We start from the raw sequence: 25,778 nt of genomic DNA on the forward strand, positions 1-25,778 counted from the left end.
CAAAATACCGCGGTGTATAACATTTGCAAGCACGTAGTCACCAACCCACAACACTGCTTGTACTGCAGAGCACATAATCGGTCGTATGTAAAACATGTCTTTTGTTATTTGAAAAAAAGACTAATACAAAAGTGTACGTATTGCAAGAACGCAGTTGATAAACTGGACAAGTTGAAGGCGAGCTCGAACGTCGAGTTAATAAAGTCTTTTCTGTTCTTGTTCTCGACTAACACGGAATTTTTCAATATACCCGTGAAGTCTGATTCAGTTCGATGCGGTGTTAGACACGTCGACCAACGTGGTATTTGCCGGGCCAGCATGCAGGAAGAGTATAAAACATCTCCGATACGTTACCAAGGTGTGTTTGAACACATACCACGCATTCCTGGGAGGTCCTCCTTTCCGACCTGTTCGTTTACAAATGAATATTCAAGTTTGTTTTGCCTTCTGTTTGTTTATGAATACATGAATATAAAGTGTCCACTAGTTTTACGGACCACCTCTGGACACGGCTTTTGAGAGTTTCAGCCCTTTCTTCAGTTATACCTTGCTGGTGCGTTCGTTATGACTTTGTCAAATTTAATCCGGTGATAAACTGGTGAGAGCGTCCACAGATTAGTAATTTACCCTTGATTACTTTGGCTAATTAGGCACTCAAACTCATCAGATAATAGACACAGCATGTTGATAAAACGTATACGCAAGATTGTCAAGGGCAGTGCTAATAAGACCGAAACACCAAAGGTTGGTAGAATATATCTTTATTAGCGATACAACGAAACACCTACCCACCCCTGGGGACGGACATGTAGACAGCCCCCTGTGGTATAAGGCAGTCCATAGACTCCCATGTATAAGGCCAAGAAAAATAAAAATTTAGTTTCTCATCGTATTCATATTGCAAAAAGGATGCAGTGACACAGTTTTTAGTCCCCACAGATAAAGTCCAGGGGGCTCATAGATTGGGTCATGTCAGTCCGTCAGTCCATCCATGTGAGTCCATCCGTTCACGCAGATATCTCAGACGCTTTCACAAAATGTCACGTGAATACATATTTGTCCATAACTCGGTAACCACAAGTGCTAAACCTTTCATATATGGTATGATGGGACACCCTATGATGCCACTATTGTACCTCATTAATTATGTGCATATCTAATTTTGAGCAAGCCAATAGAGCTAGAGGTCTGATTTTTGGTATATATGGATAACTTAGCAATACAATTTTTTTGACAAAATGTCACGTGACCTCGGTGACCTTTGACCTCAAATATACATATTTGTCCATAACTCAGTAACCACAAGTGCTACACCTTCATATTTGGTATGATGGGACACCTTATGACGCCACATATTGTTCCTCATTAATTATGCACATATCTAATTTGAGCGAGCTAATAGAGCAAGAGGTCTGATTTTTGGTATGTAGGGATAACTTAGCAATACAATTTTTTTGAAAAAATGTCACGTGACCTCAATGACCTTTGACCTCAAATATACATATTTGTCTATAACTCAGGAACCACAAGTGCTACACCCTTCATATTTGGTATGATGGGACACCTTATGACGCCACATATTGTACCTCATTAATTATGTGCATATCTAATTTTGAGCAAGCCAATAGAGGTAAATGTATGATTTTTAGTATATAGGGACAGACTATAGGATAGAATTTTTTGACAAAATGTCATGTGACCTCGATAACCTTTTACGTAAAATACACGATTATGTCAATAAATAAGTAACCACAAGTGCTATGTCCTTTATATTTAGTAGGATGGGAGACCTTATGACAACACATGCTTTACCTCGTTAATTATGCCCATATATAATTGTGGGCAAGCCAATAGAGCTAGAGGTCTGAATTTTGGCATATATGGATTAATTAGCAATACAATGGGGTTTTTTTTCAAATGTCACGTGACCTTGATGACCTTTGACCTTGAATATGCATATATATGCATAACCTTATAGATCTGAACATATACACTCCAGTGATACTTCTTAATGACCTCATTTCCCTGCCCCATCAAGACGAATACTCCTATTACAAGTGGGGACTATGTCAATGTCAATGACTTGTTACTTCTATACAGAATATTATCTCACATAGTGAGTGTCTGAATATTATTCTGAATTGTATTCCAAAGCACATTCTGAAAGGACTCTTCTGGAATATACAGAATATTATCTCACATAGTGAGTGTCTGAATGTTATTCTGAATTGTATTCCTAAGCACATTCTGAAAGTAACTCTTCTGAAAATTTCACATTCTTTGCCACTGCACCATCTCCCTAATACATACTGGTGACCCACGGTGTCCACTCAAGTCTCACTTTGATTATAATTAGTTGGAAAATTATGCTTGAGTAAGATTGAGATTATATGTCATGCATATTTATTACCTGACGTCATATGAATTATTTATCGCTATTGAAACCCTGCAAGGTTTACAAGTCTGTGGGGAAAAGCATTCACCCCACTATCTGAGCACCAGCCCACCACCTAGCCTTGCAGTCTGCAGAAGTTTATTCCTTCAATTTATTAATTTTTAATATTTATATGCCCACAGACTTGGAGCAAGTCTACAGAGTGCAAAAATGTAGTCAGTTTTGTATTGGAAAAAATTGTTCCTTGTTCTATTGGCAGCCTTGTATACATGGAGTGCATTTGGGGAAATTCCAAATTTATTTCTTGTACATAAATGCCCTTATCACACTTATGTTAACCATATTAATTAATGATTAATGTAATTAATATTTAGAAATAATGGGTGATGCCCTGACCATTATTATTCATTTATGGCCAAGGGCAAGCGGAAAGTCAAGAATTAACAAGGCTTAGCGAGCATGCTTATTTTGGCTTTCAGTTTTGCCCAAGCGTATAGATAAATGTTAATGGTCGAGGCAGAGTCTTGTATTTTCATGATATTATCAACAAACCCTAGAAAACCATCAAGATTTACAAAAATTCCCATGTGAAAATAAAGCACACCTAGCAATGGTATACCACGAGATTTTGACCAGTTCACGACATATATGCACGAGCGATAGCGAGTGTATTTATGGAGTGAACTGGTCAAAATCTCGTGGTATACCGTCGCTGGGTGTGATTTATTGCTATTATATCATAATAGTATATTGAAATTGTGGTGTGGAACGTCAAAAAACGGATTTTTGCTCAAGCTGAGAGCTCGAGCGTGTGCCAGCCGTGTATATCGCCAATATACCACGGTTCTTTTCGCGTCTCGACCAATCGGATGGCTGTATTTACACCATCAATATACTGGTTTGATATAATATATATTATTGCCTAAATATATGGGTTTATGTGCCCGAGAACAGGTGACAATATGCCTGACGCCAGGAGGGCAAATTGTCTCCTGCTGCGAGGGCACATAACCCATGTATTCAGGCAACAATATTTTTATTACATGCCTCTTCATGGTTACAAATGCTATATGACATTTACAATGTAGTTATATGCAGGACATTTTCAAACAATTTTACCATTATCGACCAACATCAAACGGATTTTAACGAAAGTAAAAAAAAAGTGTGTGCATGTATATTTTACATCTATCATTAAGCGTCTACTAAGATGTAGAAAACATTGAAGTGCTTCACTGGCCTGGGTCACCATGGAAACCAGTCAGTACATCGTTAACCGACCCACTAACTACCCAGATATTCCTTTTCAAATCAATTCACTGATTTGCACTCACATCAAGGCATGTAATAGGCAATGCACGGTCATGCCCACCCTAAAATTTGGCAATCTGGAGATTTTTTTAAAAAAGTATAATTTGGCCCACAAGTGCTTCATTTTGTTTTTGTAATTGATTATTAGCTCCCATATATGCATATGTATATATGCATATATATTCTTGTATGGTGGAAAAATTTCGTCTGTATGTATGTATGTATGTATGTATGTATGTATGTATGTATGTATGTATGTATGTATGTATGTATGTATGTATGTATGTATGTATGTATGTATGTATGTATGTATGTCCGTCCACGTCAAAAACTCCAAAACCGTAGCACCTGCTGTCTTAGTATTTGGTGTACAGGTGCACCTAGGGGTGGAGATGTGAATTTGTTCAAATGAACATGTCAGTGCCAAAAATATGCAAATGAGGGAAAAAAGGAAAATCCTGCAAATGGCTAAAACTCAGTAAGCATGGTCAGATTTGGTTGAAACTTGGTATGCAGATTTCTTTAGGTAATTTAAATTATGTGTGCAAAAATTGGGATGAAATTTGCATGTTTGTATTTTTAGGGTATTTTTTCCGTTTTAGTAAAAAAATCTTGTTCTCTGAAATCACTCGTCTGATTGCTATGAAACTTGATATTCATGTTCCTCAGGATGAACTCAGTCACGCTTGTACAAATTGTATTGATATTGTCATATTTGCAATGTTGGGGCAATTTTCCCAATTTTTGATAATTTTTTTTTTATCCAAAAACTACTGATTTGATAGCTTTGATATTTGGTATACAGGTATCTAAGATTAATCTCAATATAATGTATTGAAGGTATGTTGAAACTGGCAATTTTTTTTTTATTTTGGGGGCAATTTTTGCCTTTTTTGGTCAAAATTTTTTCTCCTAAAACTTCTGATCTGGTAGCTTTGATATCTAGTGTACAGGTTACTAGGGTTTACGTTAATTAGATATATATTTAAAATTAGGATGAAATCTGCAATTTTGTATTTTGGGGGCAATTTTTCTCATTTTTGGTCAAAAAATTTGTTTCTCAAAATTTACCAGTCTGATTGCTTTGATATTTAGTAAACCGGTTCTTAGGGTTTTTGTTAATAAGATATATTGAAATTAAGTTGAAATCCGGAATTTTGAATTTTGGGGCAACTTTGTGAAACTCTCAGTTTTACAGGGATATCTTTCATTTTGTATTTTAAGATTTTTTTGGTAATTTTATACCTACTGGAACTAAGAGAATATAATGTGGTTATTTAGTAAGCATTTGATATGGTAAACTGTATTTGGTGTTGAAATGCAGTAAAAAAATCCTGGCAGATTTTGAAAAAATTCCAAACAAATGCCAATAAAAAATTCAGCCAGAGAAGGTTTGACAAAAAGAAAAGGTGGGAAGGTGGGGAAAACAGAATGTACAATGGATCGGATAAAAAAGATAATGTACCTCATCGATCTTTCACACACCATCCCTTATCAAATGGTCCACCCCGATGTATTTTTGCACACAATTAACCATGCAGTGTATTTTAGTTTAAGATGTCAAGTTATTAAGGATTTGAAAGGAATAGTCAAGTTCACCACAGTTTAACTTTATCTCTTGTGTCATCATCCTTGTGTAATTGGTTAAGTTTGTAAGTTGTTCCATATGTGGATGCACCAGCTGTTCTGGAAGAAAACAATGTTTACTTTTCCCTGTAGGGTTTCTGAGTTGATGATTGTATGTTGAAATTTCTCCATGTATCTGGTGTATGGGCAAAGTGTAAACATTGGTTGCATGTTATGTATTTCAGTCTATGTCAAATATTGTAAATGAAAAATCAAGAACAGTTTGCTGTGTGCTTGTAAAAGATAGCATATTTGTCAATACATAAACTGCCTTGCAGATTGATTGTCTTAAAGATTATCACAGAAGTTGAAAAGGAAAAGAAACTAATCAAATTGCTGTAACGTATTCACTCTCAGTGCCTGTATAGGCCTATACTTAACTATTTTATCATTACATTCAGCTGTTTGCTATATCTTTACCACTCTCCATGGGCCAAGGCACACTTGGGGTCAATGTCATCACTCTGTGCCAGTCTGTGTATGTCAGTCTGTCTGTATGTATGTCCATGTTTCATACAATTGTTGACTTGTTTTGATAACTTATATGGGAGCGAACAGTGATGTTGTCACTATTTTGATCTTTGTACAATTGACAATTTACATGTTTGCTGAAAAGTTACAATGTTAGCATTATTATTCATTTCACGGACATAAAAACAAACCATTGCTGTGTATTGTTGGTCAGTCACATGGTTCAGCTCGACCATTAAATGAGATGTATATAGCATGGTAATACATAATGAATGAGTGAATGATTTTACTAATCATTTGACCCATATATTCATGATTATAAAGTTGAGTATCCATTGTACAGACAGTGAGGAATAGGATTATCTGCAAGATTCTAATTGTTTTCATTGATATTTGCCTACAGCTGTAAGTATACCTCACGTACCCTGGTCGTAAAGCCTCAGAGGTACATGTATGTGAAACTTAGAAGGAACAAGAAGCAAAAGATGGATAACTGATCTTTAATAAAATCCTTCATCAGGTAAGATTTGTTTTAAATTTTTAATTATTTTTTATTTTAATTTCCTGCACATGTCTCATTCATTATCAGTTAAGCTTTTCGCATGCTCTGTTTTATTTGGCGGATACTTTTTCCAACATCAATTGCTTTGTACATAACTTATGTAATACATGTAAGTATTTTAGAATATGCGTCTTTAGTGTGGTCTCCTTGGCAAAAAAAACAACAGGACAAAATAAAGCAAGTGCAAATGAAATTCATGAAGTTCCTTTGTTTCAAACATAGCATCCTTACAGCCGAAATAATTATGAAGAATTCTGCAAGCGTTTGAACCTTTGGCCTCTTTATCATTGGAAATTATTTATATTTTTTTAGAAATATAAGAATAATGTGTATGATTGTCCCCAGTCATGTTTCATATTAATTTTGATGTTCCTCAGTAAACTACATGTACTAGAACCCGCATTGTTTTTTAGACTCGCAGTATAAAACTCAATGTATTTAGGTACTTGGCTCTTCAAAGATATATGGCTACTCTAAATGAATTGTGCATTTCCAGCCCTGCCATTGACATCACTTTATCTTGTCAAAGTTTCAGATGCCTGGTCAGAATGTCATGCTTAAATATGTACATATTTTTAATGGTTTCATATAGTTGTTGTGTTGTTTATTGTTTTATTGTACTACTTATGCATTTATATTTTATGTATATTTTATGGAGCCTGTTAATGTGACTTGTTCCTGTTGGTCTTCCTTTGAAATAAATATATAAATAAATATATTGCTACTTGCTTGAATACACGTCTTGACCTACATTATGTACCTGTTTCCTTAAAAAGGTCCACAATCACCAGTGAATACAATGGGTTTGGGGCAAAGTTATAGTTTAATTAAAATTACAGAAGTCATAAACAATCAAGTTGTCTTATCTTGCATATAAAAAGCCATATTTTAGAATGAACTGATGTAAACTAATGTCAGCAACTTGCAGGAGATAATATTTACATTGCATGCTTCAAGTTAATGTTTTCTTTTCACCTAATCAGATTCAAGATCCCTTGCTGAGACAGTGCATACTGGGCAATGACAACCAGGTGAAAAGCAACATAGTGACAATACCATCCTCCATTGCAAAGGAAATAACACAGTGTGTGGCTATGCAAACAGCCAAAACTGAACAGAGATCGTGGTGTTGACATAATGCAGAGCAAAAACCTGTGGAATTGAGGGAGTCTTTCATCAATATATATACTTTCCTAAGACAATGGGTCCTTGCTGTGGCACAGGTTTGTACTTACACTGTTCAGTGTTTCCACTGGCTAAATTTTCCCCTAAGCCATTATGGCTAATTGAGACCAAAATTGATTAGCCAGAACTATAGCCATCAAAATTACATGTAATTGCATTTATGATTTTTATCCAACTGACAGTTGTATACTCAGGTGGGTCCTATCAGTTGCTACAATGGCAAGATGACATTAAACTAGTCCAATAATCATTTACATTCAAGGTAATACATTACCAGGTCCATTTGTGATTTAAAAATTTAAGTAGGACCATCCTGAACGACTGATAATCAGTGGCAATGTAAATAAACAACTATTTTTTATGGAACAAACTGCTTTCTTAATAACATTCACAACAAATTTTATTTCCTGTGTGCCAAACACTTATGTGACTTGCACTTTTGTAAATGTATCAAGATGTATCACAAGTATTACATCATTGACAGGGTAACTTCAAGATGTTTCCTTTGAAAGATCCATAGCTTCTGCCTCAGTCATCAAGTGCTTTCAGTTCTCCAATCACAGAGTCTAATTTTTACACCAACTGTTCACTTTAAGAAGGTGTACTGGTAATTACATTTTGTACACTAGGTGTAAACAGTCGCCTCTTTCTATTGGTAGTCCAAACAGTGAATGCTTTAGTTTCAAATCAAACTGGGTGTATATGTTAAAATGTCCTGTCTGGCCACATGTCTTACAGAAAAAAAAGCTGACTCTTCTCTTATTCAAACACTAGCCATGGAAATTCAACGAACTATTCCTGGCACACTTTCTTTTTTTTGTAACTACTCCTACCCTGCAACTCTGCGGATTTTTTGCTTACTTGTACTCGAACACGACTTAGCATGTCACAGTGTGCTGCTTGTTGTTCAGCATTGTAAACATTCAACTGGACAACATCCTAGTTATATCTTCATGCAAATTTATGACCTATGCCTATCCACAATACAGTGTTATATTCAGTACTTTTACACATCATGGCAGAAAGTGACCCCTGCCTATATCCACAAATACATGTACACGGTATGGAAGATAACCCGGGCCTATCCTCAATCCAAATGCATTCACATGGTATGGAAGATGGCACAGACATATCCACAATACACATAATATATAATATGCAATGGAAGATGACCTAAGCCAATCCACAATACACATACATGCACACAGTATGTACATGTAAGATGACTCAGGCCTATGTAGAATACAAATGGGAGATGACCAAGGCCTATCATCAATACAAACAGTCTGTACCTGTATCGTATTCAGGATAGGCGTGGGTCATTTTCAATAAAATATGTACCGTTATTGTATTCAGGATAGGCCTGGGTCATTTTCCATAGCAGGTACCTGTATGTGTATTCTGGCTAGCCCAGGGTCACCTGCGATGCTGAATAATTGTTTTGTGGATAGGCCTAGGTCATTGTATTTGCATGAAGTTAGGCTCAGGACGTCATCCAATTGACAGTTTACCATGCTGCACTCATTTATAGCTGCCTCTGAGGTTGCCACAGAAGTGTTCTAAGGTGCCGGTTTTTGAAACACTGGTTTCATTCTGTTCACCACCCTTGCTGTCATTGGCTGCTGCTGTCTGCTTAGTTTTTGAAAATACACTGGAATCAGTGTTTCCTGACTATGTTAGAAGCATTGTTTACAAAGCACTTGTCATCATAAAATAACAAGGTCATTGCATGCAGCCATCTGAAAGCATGGCATATCACTTGTTACTGATTATAATAGTTTTCTGAGACTGCACACTAAAGCGAGGAAAGAATGACCACCCAGGGATGTTGAAAAATATCTCTGCCTTTTAACTACACTCTCGATCAGCCCCCTGAAAAATAGCACTAACCAGTTTTGCGAAGGATAGTTGAAAAATATTTCCCAATCTGCAGACATTTCATTTCCCATTTCACGCTCTTGCGAGTGGCAGCGGAAACACTGCTGTTGTCATACACAGTTGTAGTTCTTTTTAAAATACCCTCTTGAGTAGATCAAATGTATTACACCTCTACTAGTATTTAATCAGTAATTTTGTTGTGATAATCATGGCTTACACATTTTTGGTGAAGTTATTTTCTCTTTTTAGCTGAATTTGCTAAAAAATTTTCTTTAGACTTGGCACTCTATGACCAATTGCCTAGTGAAATGCAGATGATATGCACATGACTAGACATTCAATACATGTAGCTTCATTCGTAGGATCCATAAAACTGTTATGATGAAATATATTCCAATGAGAGAATACATCTGGTATGCACACGTGATTTATAACGTTTACATGTGTGTAATACTTATCATCATTAGGGTTAAGGACATACAGAGTGTTTACAATTCATCCCAGCAATACATCCCATCATCAAATGTATTTTAATCATTCCGGTTATCATTGTCATTTAAAGAGTTATAAGTAATCATGAGTCTATCTGTTTACAATTCAGGATCAGCAGTGAATGCTGCAATATCAAGGATGAGAAATATCATTGACCTTGACAAAGAGCGTTAAAGACAAAGTGGAGGGCTTTGAATTGGACTTGGACCATGACATTATAACGAAAGATGAATGGAAATGATCAAACAACAGGTAAATTTCTTCCATTCAGTCCTTGCACCCAAGTATATGTACACAAGTGACTGTTGCAAAGATGTGCTGGAAGCGGTATCTTGTAACTTGCACAAAGTGTTTTATGTTAGTTGTCTTTATATAGCTACACATGTATAGCATCTTTACAATTACAAGAATACTAATTAGAAACACAGGTTCACAAAAACATAAGTGATACATTGCTGTATTTTAATTGACATTGCCAGCAGCAACTATGCAGGTGCATCAGCTTAACACTAATCCATCCAGAATTATACACAACATGCATGTGATAGCAATCCTCATTCTTAAACTGTGCAGGACATTGGTTGTAGCCAATATATTACATATGACATGAGCAAGAAGGAAAAAGTGTGGTTGAGATGTCTAGGTTAGAGAAACATGCATATAGCGGAGACAAAAATAAATTTATTTGTTCTTTGTACACAAGAATTCTTGGATATGTAACACACAAATAAACTAACTTTTTTGTGAAGAGAAATTATTATCTTCCATGATTGGTCCATGATTGTCTTCCATGAGTTTATTATTATTTCTATGTTAGGGAACAGGTGTGTATATCCATGCAGAAGAGGAAGCAAGATAAATCCAAAACCGACTTCAAGGCAGCATTTTACCACGCAAAGAAAGGAACCAACTACCAGGGACAGTTGTCTCAAGATGAAGACAGTGGGATTGCATCTCCATTTGGTAGAGGATTTGTATTAGTCAGTATGGTGGACAGACGTGAACCCTTACACTGCTCAGCACACAGATTGTATGTACATGTATGTTGGGATCAAAAACTCCTAAACCACTACACCTACCACAGACAAACAGTGGGCAACTTAAAAGATATAACCCGCAATACTAAGCATCATCATATTACAGCTAGTACACAGAACTGTTTAAGGTAGTCCAGCTCAAAGAGAGGAAAAATTCAACTTTCAGAGCACTGAGAAAACACAATTATTATTTCATGCCTCCCCTCAGTATCATGGTGATCTCTGTAGTATAATAACAAACCTGTAGGTAATTGTCACTTGTGATGATTGTTTATAAACATGCCATTATCACTTTTTCTGCTCCAGAGGTGTACATGTCAATCAGGACCAGTGTTCCCTCTGAGGTTTCAAGAGGGTGCGCAACTTGAGATCACGGTCCCTCCGGGACTGTGTTGAGATACGTCGGATTATTGTCTCACAGCTGGGTCCGTTCATGTATATGCTAATTTACTGAGGTACGTCACAACGTACAATGAACGTTGGTGGCAACTGCGCCACCAACGGGCGCTAAACCCGAAACGCGGAAGTAAAATCTACGTCGAGATCGCACATTTCACCCCGAGTTATCGTTTCCAAAACTACCGATCGAAATGACTGAGACTAAAGTTGCGCAAAACATGAAATTTCAACTGCCTGCGAGAGCAGTCGGAGACACTGCGCAATTGGCGCGCAATAAGCCTTAGCGGGAACACTGATCAGGACCCAGATTTACATATACTGGTCAATAACATTGCAATGTGCACATGTATGATATATATAGGTACTTTGTTTCCCAGTAAGCTTTCAGAAGAAGAACAAGAAACTAGAGTTGATATTATAAAATTTGTGAAAAATTCATCAAAAAGATACAGCTACACTGCAGCCCAAATTTCATTGGAAGCTGTCATTATTTACAGCCTAAGGGGGGGTGGGGGGGTGGGGGGGATGTTGGAGGAATTTTGTCGGAAACTCTAAAATTTCAAGTACCCGCCCCCCCCCCCAAAACCATGATGAACTTGAGTAACCCCCTCTCTTACATGGAAATTTTGACTGACCCCCTCCCCCTCACTTTTGAAAACTTAAATTTCAATACATGTATTTTATATAATTTACATAAATACAGCAATAGTAAAGACCATTCAAATCCTAGTGTACCCTGCTAGATAATCATTGGTTATCTCATGACGGTTGAAAAAGGTGAAACCAACAAAATGAAATTCAAAGTCACAACAAAACATAGATGTCAAAGGTCACACTATAACCAGTATACAACCACATACAGTATTGTTTAATGTGGATGGGTATCATAACAGGGTCCTCACTGGGATATCTGATAGGGTAGACTTTGAAAGTACTGATTGAAGAACATGCGGAAGGCTGATGGGGAAAGTGTCCGACGGGCTTGCTCATCTCCCTTGCATGGAAAAATTTGAGAAATTGTAGTGTGCATTGGTACAGTTTGGCGTAATCTCAGAGGTGTTTTCAATGTGTAATTTTACTGAGTAAAAATTTTTAGAAATTGATGTGTGAAGTGGTGCAATCTGAGAGGTACGTGTTTCAATACATTTTGCACCAACGTTTCAATACATTTTGCACCAAAAATTGAGTAACCGCCTTCTTTCTCTCAACATTTTGAGTAACCCCCCCCCTATAGCTTTCAATATTTTGAGTGACCCCCTTCATATTCCTCTGACCCCCCCCCCCCCCCCCCCCCCCCCCCCCCCCCCCCCCCCCCCCCCCCCCCCCCCCCCCCCGCCCCCCGGCTGTAAGCAATGATGGCTTCCAAGGAGATATATCTTCAAGCTTGTGCGATATGGATTTCAGGCAATGTCAACTTGTGGACAGGGTACAGAGATTTATGTTGCAGATTATTGCAAATTGGACTAACTCGTGAATACAGTACATGAAGTCCCATTCCATTATCAAGAGCAAAAGCTGAAAACTACATCTGAAGCTTGCTTTGGAGATCAAAATTATTGCTTGTAATAAGTTAAAATTCATGTTATCAGAAAATCACAAGCACACCTTTAGCAGTCTGACAAGCTTATGAAAAATAGAGATTTACAAGTATATATGTTATCATTACTTGTTTACTTGTATTCCAAGGAATATAACTTTAAAAAGAACAGACATGGAATCAAATGGTTAAATTCTATTTTAGCTCTGCAGTTAGTGTGAATGAGCTTATTTTTACCTTCTCGTGTCTATTTATAGACAGAGAAGGTATTAGAGTTGAAAACCAATATGCTGCTGTCAAGAACTTCCGTCTGTCAAGACTTCCGTCTGTCAAGATCCGTTGACGTCATGCCATTGTGATGGGTCATATCATAAACTGGTGGGGGTGTTCATGGCTCAGGTTGAGGTGTGGGAGAACGATTTTGAGCTATGACAAAAATCAAAAGGGACTTAGCGGCATAGCCACAGTGTTAAGCCTTTCTCCAAGGTTTCTTAGTTGACTACAATCTATTACAGACTACTGAGCTTACGTTAGGGGTACTCACTTTGTGTTTGCTCACTCTGTGAGCGCTAGTGTTTGGTACTGAGTTGCGTGGATATCCCCTCATGGCCTCACGTGATCTGGGCCTGTTGCATAATCTGCAGAGATGATCATATGCCTCCGAGTCTGAAAACTGTCATTGTGTAAGCCTGTCGGCATTTTCCTTGCATTTTTTCTCATTTAATTTTGCAAAATATCGGCGAGTACCTCAATATTTCAAGATAACCCTTCTTCCCAATCGTTTCCTGGAGTTTCAGAGTCATATGAACGAAAATGAGTGAAAGTTTTAGACAGGAAAATCGGACGTCGGCCATGTTCAATGATTACAGTACAATCAGAAGTTTACGTGGAGGAATTAACCAACAAACACAGGAGTGTTCATGATGCCCGCCCTCTAGAGGCAGACCCTCCTATATGAAGTACCATATTTGATGCTTGTGGAAAGCTTGACCACACAATGGAGCATTTAAACTTTTAGAAAATGACAAACTGAATAAGAAGGTATTCAGAAAATGTCAAATACTGAGGAAAAATGCGCAAATATTCAAAATAAACAGGTTAACTGATTGGTCAGCTATAAAAAACAATGAAATGTTTATGATCAAAAGTTTTTGAGATGCGCACATTTTAACAAATACAGAAATTATTAACATTATAAACATAAGACCAAACTATTTTTTCAGGGATGGGACAGGTTGGAAATGAGGGGTGAGAGACAAAGGCACTCCTATTGCTGCATGTGGATGCAGCCACACCATTTCATTTACAGCATACTTATTCACTGTGTTGTGTTCAAGTTCCATATTGTACTGACTGTCATACAAGGATAACATAAGCAAATCAAATCAAATTAGAAAAGGATCAATGCTGTTGTGTGGATTTTGCTGAACATGGCTGATATTTCGCCCTATATATTTGGTATCCAGCAAAGGCATATTTTGATGTCAAGTCAAAATTAACACTACATTGCTGACAATATATTTTACCGTTTCTGCATGAATTTTTCTTTTTTAAATTATAGTATATAGTACTTCAAACAGATTAACAGTTATCGTGATGTCACCCCATAATTTTACATCACAAAGACTGTAATTCTGCCAATTTTTTTTGTTTTTCAGTCATTTTATAAATTTTGCACTGCACAAGATGATTGAACAAATTGCAATGTTTGAATTTGTAAACTCAAAGAATAAAATCCTTTGGTCACAAATTAAATTATTTTTTGAAAAGAAATTTACTCTTAAACACTTTAAGCATATGTTCTTTACATGGTCATGTATTTCAAGGAAAATATGCCTATTAAAAACTGTAATTTCTTCACTTTCAATTTTTTTCAATACTATGAGTATGACAATTATCAGCCATGAGGTTATACAAACACAAGACCAGATAAGCGTTTTTCATCATTTCCACAGGACTCTTTGGAAAATCCATTAAAAACAGTTAAAAGTGACTGGAAATGATCACTTGGTATACATTTAATTTACAGATGCCAGATTGTGTATTTCACATGCACTCAGGTCAGTAAGGAAGTGCGTCATTACTATTTTGGACTGTTAATTCTTATTTCTGAATTGTTTAACTTTTTTCCACATTGAACTATCTTTAGGCAGTTTATACTGTAGCTTAGAATTTTTTTGATTGATGTATTTAATCATCTTTTGGGTTCTTTGGGTCCATATCCCACCTCATGCCCCTACATCATCAACTATTTACCAACAACTCCATGCCAACAACCAATTACCTGACCTGGCCACACATTAGAGAAGGTACAGCGTCATTGACGGTATTTTTAGCTACTATAGTCTATAGAAGCTATTGGGATGGGTATCCGTCTGGCGTCTGTCTGTATGTATGTATGTACGGTATGTATGTATGTATGTATATGTATGTCTAATTGTGAGGCGTCCGTCCTCTCAAATATCTTGAGAACCACCATACTTACTGATTTGATATTTGTTGTGTAGATGAAAAATATGATTTTGAGAAACCAATTTTTTCAAGTTTTTGATATTGTTGAAAATATCCAAATTAGTGCCAAAAAAGGCGTTTTTGGTAAAAAATCTTCTTCTTAATAACCGCTGGTCAGACAGCTTTATTATTTGTTATAAAGATCCCTAGGGATAACCCAACTTAGATTTGTTCAAATTGTGATGATATATGCAAATCTGTATTTTTAAGGAATTTTTTTGTTATTTTTGGTCAAAACTTTATTTCATCAAAACCACTCATCCGACAGGTTCCTACAGATAAACTTAATATGATATATTGAATATATGACGAAATCTGCAATTTTGTTTTTTTGGTGCTATTTTTGCCATTTTTGGTCAAAAAATGTGTTTCTCAAAAACTACTTGTCTGATGCCTTTGATATCAGGTATACAGGTTCCTAGGGATTGTCTTAGTGTGATATATTGAAATTTGATGAAATCTTCAATTTTCGTATTTTTTGGTCAATTTTTGCCATTTTTGGTCAAAATATTTGTGTTTCAAAAGTTACTCATCTGATAGCTTTGATATTTGGCAGACATGTGCTTAGGGATGATCTTAATGTGACATTGTGAATTTTACAGCTGTCCTGAAATGAGCTAGCAAAGATGTCCACCCTCTTCATCAATAAGTGTCAGAAATAGTCTCTACACTCTACATAACACAGCTGAGCTCTATCCACTGCCATTTCACTTGCTTACAAATGAGAACTTTTAATGCTACCAATATGTCACAAACCATTAAAGAGAGTTTCCATGTTGTTTAGAAATGAATGTATTCATGACATCAATTGTCAATTGGAAAAAGCCCTCCACTATTATGCCTGTAAAAATATGCAGCCAAGTATTAAAGCTGTGTATTGTGAAATTCTCTTGTTACACAGTAAAGACTTTTATCACAATACTTAATGCTGATTTACATGGGATAATGATCTCATCCCCAATTGGCAGGATTGACATTGTATCAGCTGTACACTGATGTATACTTGAAACTTCCTCACATATGTAAGATTTAATTGATTCCTCCAGTAGTTCAAATTACATTGCATTTGTAACCTTTGTAATTGTGGAAAATATATGTTAGTTTTTTCAAGGCCTGCATATGTAAGAACACTTGGTTGATTGTGTATCACTCTTTTACAATGTAATACAGATATTTAATGGTAAATAAAACCTCCTAACAAGCTTTTATACAGCATAACATGTATTTCTGTCTCTATCATATAGTAGGATGATCTACCGGGTATGTGTGTTTCTAGTGTTTTTTAAAATGTATTGAAATATATTCAAATAGATGTAAGCCATCTTGAATATCACATTCATACACTGTGCCAAATGGCAAGTTGATCAATCTTGAATCCCACCAATTTCAATGTGTCAGAGATATTATGTGTATTTTATCATAGAAAGCATTAATGTTTTCAAGAAAAATTTAAGTAAACGTTTACGTGTCATGAAAATGTATATTCTCCAAAAAAATATCAGTTATCTTTCTATGTACAGTAAAACTATATTTTCTATATGATATTTTTCCAAAGAAATATCACATATTAGAGGTCTTGTTGCATTGTGTACACACATTAGTCCCACGAAGGTAAGTTCAGAGAGGGACTTATGGTTGCATGAGTCTGTGCATTTGTGCATGCAGGTATCTCAGACGTGCCTGAGCCAATTCTTTTCATACTTGGTACAAGGACATAAAACTATGAAATACATATGCAAAACCATTGTTTTTGGCGTGGCGTGAATAATTAGTACTAAATTGCATGATTAGTGAATTTTGAAAAAGCTAGGTTTCTAGAAAGATGGTGACGAAATTTAGTACTGGTGTTTCTCACACAATTCTGATAACAGACAAAGATTTACATCAGTATTTTGTCAATTAATTGCTAATTTGCATATTTAATGAATATTTAAGATAAGTTTAATGTAAGGAATCCTGCATCAAATTTGACTAATGTGGTACAGATGTTGATCTCCCAGGACTACCATAGTGTGCAATGGCATTAAGCAGTGTTAAGTCAATTACTTGCTAATTTGCATATTTGATGAATATTCATAATTAAGATGATGTGTTTAGAAATTCTGCAAAGTTTACAAAATCTAGTCCTGTAATAGTGTGTAAAAACATTTACCGGTATCATGATAATTAAGGTCTAATATGCATATTTAATGAAATTTACTTATAAGCGTAATAAGTTAAGAAATACTGCATCAAATTTGATAACACGTCGTAGCATAGTTCCTAAAAAATGATGTACAGATGTAGATCTTGCAGTGTGGAATTTCACTTGTTGAATTTTTCAATGAAAACAGGCAAATTTGTTGCAATTTCTCTAAGATTTTCAGGTTTTTTTAAATTCAAAAAGCCATGGTTTTCAGGAAACAGAAACATTTTTACCTCACATTTGGTATATATATAAAATCAATGAGAGGCTATCTTATAAAGATGAATCAGTTCATTTGCATATCTGTGTATGTATGTATGTCTGTCTGTATGTGTGTTTGTGTGCGTGTGTGTGTGCGTGTGTGTGTGTGTGTGTGTGTGTATGTATGTCAATTAAGATTAGAAACTCCTAAACCGCAGCACCTACCATCTTAGCATTTCACGTACAGGTGCACCAAGGGGTGTAGTTGAGAACATGTTCAAATGTCAGTGCCAAAAATATGCAAATTAGGGGAATAAAGGAAAAATGCAGCAGCTTGCTAAAACTCTGTAACCTTAGGTCATATTGGGTTGAAACATGGCGTACGCAGGTTCCTTTAGGTATACTAAGTAAGTTACAGAGTAAGGAGTGTACAAATTGAGGTGAAACATGTATGTTTGCATTTTTGGGGTTATTAGTCCCCACGGACGAAGTCCGGGGGGACTTATAGATTGGGTCATGTCTGTCTGTCAGTCTGTCAGTGCGTCCGTCCGTGCATCTGTGCGTCAGTCCGTTAACGCAGATATCTCAGACATGCCGTGGTCAATTTCTTTCACACTTTGCACAAGGACAGTACCCTACCCCATACAGATGCACGTCGATTTGTTTCACAATGCGATCATTTTTGGCCGTGTTAGAGGACTTTTTAGTTTACAACTCCATAGACTCCCATGTATAAGGCAGCTCTCCATAGACTCCCATGTATAAAGCAGTTCTACATAGACTCCCATGTATAAGGCCAAGAAAAATAAAAATTTAGTTTCTCATCGTATTCATATTGCAAAAAGGATGGAGTGACACAGTTTTTAGTCCCCCCGGATGAAGTCAAGGGGGCTTATAGATTGGGTCATGTCAGTCCGTTCGTCCATCCGTGAGTCCATCCGTTCACGCAGATATCTCAGATATTTAGACAAAATGTCACGTGACCTCAGTGACCTTTGACCTGAAATATACATATTTGTCCATAACTTAGTAACCACAAGTGCTACACCCTTCATATATGGTGTGATGGGACACCTTATGACGCCACATATTGTACCTCATTAATTATGCGCATATCTAATTTTGAGCGAGCCAATAGAGCTTGATGTCTGATTTTTGGTAAAAAGGGATAACTTAGCAATACAATTTTTTTGACAAAATGTCATGTGTCCTGAATGACCTTTGACCTCAAATATACATATTTGTCCATAACTCAGTAACCACAAGTGGTACACCCTTCATATTTGGTAGGATGGGAGACCTTATGACGGCACATACTGTACCTCATTAATTATGCACATATCTAATTTAGGTCAAGCGAATAGAGCTAGAGGTCTGATTTTTGTTATGTAGGGATTAATTAGCAATACAATTTTTTTTGAAAATGTCACGTGACCTCGATGACCTTTGACCTTGGTTATACACACACACACACATATAAATATATATATATATATATATATATATATATATATGCATAACTCAGTAACTGCAAGTTCTATACCCTCCAATTTTGATAGGATGTTAGACCTTCAGATGTCACATCTTGTACCTCATTTATTATGCACATATGTATTTCTTGGCTGGCCAATACAGCTAGAGGTCTTATCTTTTTCCCGATTTAGAACCACAACTTAGACATGCCTCATGTGTTTCAAATTGGAACAACGACATAGACCTATGTGCCACTAGATCTCAGCATATACACCACAGTGATACTTCTTAATGACCCCATTCCCCTGCCCCATCAAGACTAATACTCCTTTTACAAGTGGGGACTATGTCATTGTCAATGACTTGTTTTTTTTTCAGTGTTTAGTCAAAAATTTTCCCTGAGACGGCTTGTCCGATTGCTTTGAAAGTTGGTATCCATGTTCCATGGGATGACTATAGTCAAGTTTATCAAAATTGTAGTGAAATTCTCTTGTTGGTAATATTCGGGGATTTTCTCCAAATTTGGGTCAAAAAATCTACTCATATGATATCTTTGATATTTGGTATAATGGTTCATAAGCTTTATCGAAATGTGATGTATTGAAAGTCTGATGATATCCACAATTTTGTATTTTGGGGAAAATTTTGTCATTTTTGGTTTAAATAATTGTTTCTCAAAAAGTACTCGTCTGATAACTTTGATATTCAGTAGACATATTCCCATGGATGATCTTAATTTAATATGTCAAAATTATGATGACATATGTAATCAAGTATTTTTGCAGCTATTTTTGCTATTTTTGGTCAGTCTAGCCTGCAATGGTTGTCAAAGATGTCCTCCTCCATCAACACATATGTCACAAAAAGTTCTCTATATAACATAAGAGGCTCTAGCTTCAGAGAAATATCTTCAATTTTGTGTTTTTTTCGGAATTTTTGACGGGAAAAAATACAGAAATAGTTCGTTGTATTGATTGGAAATTAGGTTTGCAAATCCCTACAAATGTTCTCATACATACATTGCATGTTAGAATGAGATAAACAATTCTGATATTTTTATTATTTTTCTTTGTCGATCTTGGTAAAAATATCCCTACAACAATCACTTCCGATGCTGGTTGAAATTTGGATGAAAGTTCCATTGAGTGCAGTACCATTATATATTCAGATTGTGATGACGTGAATAAAATTAATAAATACTGTGAAAAAACTTGTTCTTATTTTATACCTTCAGGAACATAGAGTATACAATGTGGTTATTTAGTAAGCATTTTATATGGTATTTAAAACTGTATTTGGTATTGAAGTAGCAAAGCTGAAGGTGATTTTAGCAGGTTTGGTCTCCAAGAAGTATATTCCATAGGTTTTTCGATTCTCTCTCTCTCTCTCTCTCTCTCTCTCTCTCTCTCTCTCTCTCTCTCTCTCTCTCTCTCTCTCTCTCTCTCTCTCTCAGGGATGACGAGATCGATGTTTATGTGTATCAAGGTTGTAAATAGTTTACATATTTTACATTTTCTGCCATTTGAAATCATAATTTACATCAGAGACTTCCGAGTGCAAAGATAAGGAAAATACAAAATTTGACTTTATTTAATATAAATACGAAAGTTAACAATAACAAATGAAATCTAATCGAAGCCTTTTTTCTTAAACTTATCATTTAAAAAACTACGTAACTGCGCTTTGAACTGTGACAAACAATCGGTATTCCTATATAGATGAAGGAATACTATATCCGATTGTAGAAGTACGTTATACAAACTACATATCTTGCTGCTGTCTGAAAAGTTGCCAGAACTCCGAGTATTGAAGTGATACATCTAAAAACGTGGAAACTGTAAATAATCACGTGAAAAATCATTCATTATTTTAAATGTCTGAACAGCGACAAAATAATTAATAAGTAAATCCATACATAGCCCATTGACGTGAAAGAAGGAAGCGAGAAGAAACCGTAACATGTACTACCAATATAACCCTCCCAGCTCTCTTCTCAAGTTTGTATAACAGTCGTTTATTTCCCATACTGTAATAGTACAACAATAAGTAAGTACAGTAGGAAATTAAAGTTCCATTATTCCATCTTTCTCCTATTCCTCTTCTGTAAAAAGAATAATCTCAAGTGAGGTTCCATGAAAGGAAATAGACGCATTTCATTCTATAAATAAACCCATTGAGTCCTGACAGTTGAACAGATGAATGAAAACTCGTTGCTTGAGCCAACGTTACAGAAACATTGACGCTTTTATGGGCGAAAACATTGGGGCTATATCCTCCAACTTGAATAACGCAAGAAACGAAATATTATATTCGCCTTATCCCTTACACACAATGCGTATCTGAGGGTGTAAATCTTACATGAAAAAACGGAACAAAAGCCGTTTTATTGTACAACTAAAATAGCAAGGTTGCTTGTCAACTCGAAAGAACGGAGACCATACTTCGTTTTTCTAACCCACTGACGACGCTCGGCTAAACGCAAGACTAGACTCTGAGTGTATAGGTTTGAAAACCATTTAAAAGTGCAAATGGAAATAGTAACGGCCGGTTTACTGTGTATTGTGTAAAACGAAAGAAAGAAAAAGGGCAAGCGCGCCGAGTATCGAATCCGTGGAACTTTGCAGTCAGTTCATTTTCTAATGTAGCTATTCAATTAAAAAAATAAAATGAAGGGTAATTATCAAAATTTGATTTAAAATATTTTAGGCTAGCAGATGAAGAGCATTTCAGCCTTTTTCTAAATATATTAAATTTTGCCACAAGTTAAAGTGTGAGAAATAGGGAGGATGGTACATTGCGGCAAATCAGAATTTTGCTTGGAAAACTTCATTCAATATTTGAAAATCATATCTTTTTCAAAATGCTGCTTAGCTAACACCTGATTATTTTCTTACTTTCCAAAAGTCAACCATATCCTAATTTCTATTAGAGTTTAGGCGTGGTCTATATTCCCTCCGGAACGTAAATAATGGACACCTCGAAACAGCCAATCAGATTGAACCAAACAGTGACGTTGACATATATCACTAATAATATCAACCAGTGTGGTGGCTATCAGGTGTGCTTGGATCTAGTGTGGTGTCGTCCGTTTTGACTACAAGTCTGACCTCCCGCAAGTCAATTAATGTTTCAACTTTCGCAGACTTGATTTTTTGGTGGATATTACCGCTCAGTAGATGATAACAGCGGAGTGTTGGCATCTCAATTTCGACAGCCAACGGTTCAACGTAAACCGGGAGGAGCAGCAGGAACTCAGTCAAGGTGAACATCTTTACAATCCCGATGTTAAATATCTTGACCGTCATGGCATTTCAAGATAGGAAAACTTCCTGTGGCTGAATAAAATTATTTAAATTAATGTTCTTGGAAACGGTAGCCGACTGGTTTTGTGTGAGGCCTAGCAGCTAGGCGATGTTGCCGTGAGTGTGTGGGGGTTCGAATCCCATTTGGGTTATAGTAAAAAATATATTTCTAAAATATGTACAATTTATTAGTTCCCTCATCACAGTAATAGGGTACGAAAGGAGCGCTAGTATTTTAACGAAATGATAGACCGCGGCCCGTTGATCAACTTCATATATTAATTTTGCACCGGAGAAGTTGCATGAGCATACCGGTGGCGAAAATGAACAATCCAATCATGTCAATCCTTTCATTTATATCGGATATACTTCCAAATATGTACACTGTCGGGAATAGGCTGATTCATAATTAGGTGTCGAAGAGCCAGGAATGTACAGTGAAACATTCATGAAATTGTGATTAGCTTAATCGTAATATTCGCGGGAATGCTTAGACATCAATCTAGTTGTCATGATAACTCGTCTCGTGCTCCGCCTCTTCTTAGCATAGACCACGCCTAAACTCAAATAGGAAGTCGGAAAATGGCAAATTGGAAATAAGGTCCCACCTGCAGTTTTGAAAGGTGATCGGCATCACACAAAGTTATATAACATCATTGAAAATAGGCACTTTTCTAAGATAACTATCATTTACAATGACATTTGTATATGAAAATACTGACTGTCCGCAAAGTACCATCTTCACAAGAGTTTTTACCAATTTCTCAAGTTTCACCGGCGTTGAAAACTTGTTCATTTCGAAAAGGGCCAAAGCGCGCTTCATCAACGTGAAGAAACGTTTGAAAATTGATGATTAGCCTAATTTCTAATTTCTATTTGTATAGATTATATCGCCTTTTCTACGACAAATGCGACATTGCAGACGCTCGACAGCATGACTCATTATCAAAGAAGCTGGTCAACCATATAACTTACCGGTCGATCGGTTAATCAATGAATGCTACCCGAGGTGTGAAAGCTGTCATCTCACATATATTTCAATCTGTTTATGAAATGGTTTATTTCAGAGGCCGAACATCGCCCTAGTCGTAGAACGGAGTCATATTCGGCACACCACGGGTATTCCTGTTCCTATCCCTTCCATTCCCTCATTTGACATGGTCAACCCACCTTTATAATTTCAAGTTGTACGGAATTGAGTATGTTTTCAGCCCCTTTCAGGATCAAACTAAATTTTTGGACACCAAAAGATGAAAATGCTGTTTGCAACGACAGTTTGCTCATACGACATTAAGACTACAGCGAAAATACTTTCTTATTTTAGAATTTTTTATTACTATTAGGATTATGTTTGTACAATTGCCTATTAGTTATGTCATCAACTTGGTTCCGCAAACTAGCACAACAACAACATAAAAACAAATGACAAAATTTTAAAATCATAGAGCGATCACTCCCTACGTTTATTTGTATACCAATTGATCAACTTGGCTTTTCCTTAAACAACTTAGGTTTGCCACCCAGTAAGGCTATATTTTGGGAAAATGTAAACAAATCTTGTGGCTTTTTTTATTAATTCTTTTCTTGTTCGAACTCAATTTCATATTTCTTGAGCCATAACATTAATATCTCAGAAAAACTGTCATAGACCAAACCTGCATGTACACTTTAAAATTAAATTTCAAGCTATTGAGTGCTGTTGTTTCAGAGAAAACAGACACTGAGCAGGTAAGGAAACACTGAACAGCTAATACCGATCCGTGTACCACCTTCCGCAATGTTTATGATTTTATAGAGAAGTTTCATCTTTTGGTGCACGGCACTCTGATCTGAGGCTTCTTGATGTTTTCGTTGTTTTACTGCAAAACAGCTGTACATGTATTTTCCTAATTTGTTCAGTGTCATCGTCGATGTTGCATTCTCATTGTCATTGTTTGAGTAAATTGCAAATGAAATATATATTGGAGAGCCGATTCATGACGTATGAGTGGTATTTAGGAAATTTAAAGCGCAGTGGTCGTCGCGCTGCCCTTGCGCGTTTTTTTTGTTGATAAACATAAATGTTTGTAAACATAAGTCTTGCCAACTTCAATTGGAGTGAGATGGGGCGGTCCCTCACTTTGTTAACGCCTTTGTAAGACTCAACATCATGCACTAGTAAAATATTAAGATCGGAAACGAACTTCAGTGGTGTATTTCTATCTATAAACTCATGTAAGGCTACGAACATTGAGAGACTCTGCACATTAGGGACTGGACATAAATTACAGGGGGGGGTGGGCCGGTGTTTTTCGAAAAACCGCTGCGTAAAAAATAGTGACCCTTCAAAAGTTCATGCACAAAATTAGTGACCCTCCCCCTTATCCGTGCATGAAAATAAGTGACCCTCCCCTGTTACTCAATACCCCCCCCAAAAAACCTGCAATGTGTTAAAGACCCCCTTCTGACTTGCTATACTTTTAAGTCGCCCTCCCGAAAGGAAGGCAAAATGTGGCCGATATAACGCGTTGTCCAAAAAATATCAAATCATATGTGTGTTATTCATGTAAATGTACTTTGCTTGAAGTGGCAGGTAAAAAGTGCATGCCTGTACAAAAAATGTAATTTTTAGATTTTTTAGATTTTATCGATAATGTTGATTCACTATACATGTAGTCGACTATAAGAAAACTACGAACGTGTATTTACCAGTATAAAACTAGCTATATCTGTTCATATACAGATGTTTAATAACTGATATAGATATACTTGATTAGCATGGGTTGTTTACAAGTGCACATGTGAACAAGATATTTGATTTTGGAATTTCTGTCAAAATGTTGATCCACTATACATGGGAGTCTATGACAAAACTGTCAAAAAATTTTCAGAATTAAAAATTTGCACTATTTGTGCATATATGGACCCTGAATAATTGACATAATTGTGCTTGATTAGAATAGGGTGGTAAAATGTGCATCTCTGTACAATAACTTTGTTTTTAGAATTTCGCATAAAATGTTGATCTACTATACATGGGAGTCTATGACAAAACTGTAAAAAAAAACATTCAGAATTAAAAATATGCACTATTTGTGTATATATGACCCTGAATAATTGACATAATTGTGCTTGATTAGAAGAGGGTGGTAACACGTGCATCTGTGTACAATAACTTTGTTTTTGGAATTTCACATCCATTATACATTGTAGTCTATGAAGAAACTATGAATA

General features: G+C 36.2%; 1 long non-coding RNA gene across 2 annotated transcripts in view; it reads left to right on the top strand.

Annotated features, from left to right (window-relative positions):
• The window catches only part of LOC139135738 (uncharacterized), a 429,492-nt gene extending 418,003 nt beyond the window's left edge, over positions 1-11,489 (top strand). For both annotated transcript variants that reach the window (XR_011553026.1, XR_011553025.1), the window contains exons 2-5: positions 6,207-6,323; positions 7,349-7,588; positions 10,030-10,172; positions 10,738-11,489. This is a non-coding gene — a long non-coding RNA (uncharacterized lncRNA). The remainder of the gene's footprint in view (positions 1-6,206; positions 6,324-7,348; positions 7,589-10,029; positions 10,173-10,737) is intronic.
• The last annotated feature ends 14,289 nt before the right edge of the window (positions 11,490-25,778 follow it).

Source organism: Ptychodera flava, chromosome 1 (assembly GCF_041260155.1).
Source record: "Ptychodera flava strain L36383 chromosome 1, AS_Pfla_20210202, whole genome shotgun sequence".
NCBI classification, from domain to species: Eukaryota; Metazoa; Hemichordata; class Enteropneusta; family Ptychoderidae; genus Ptychodera; species Ptychodera flava.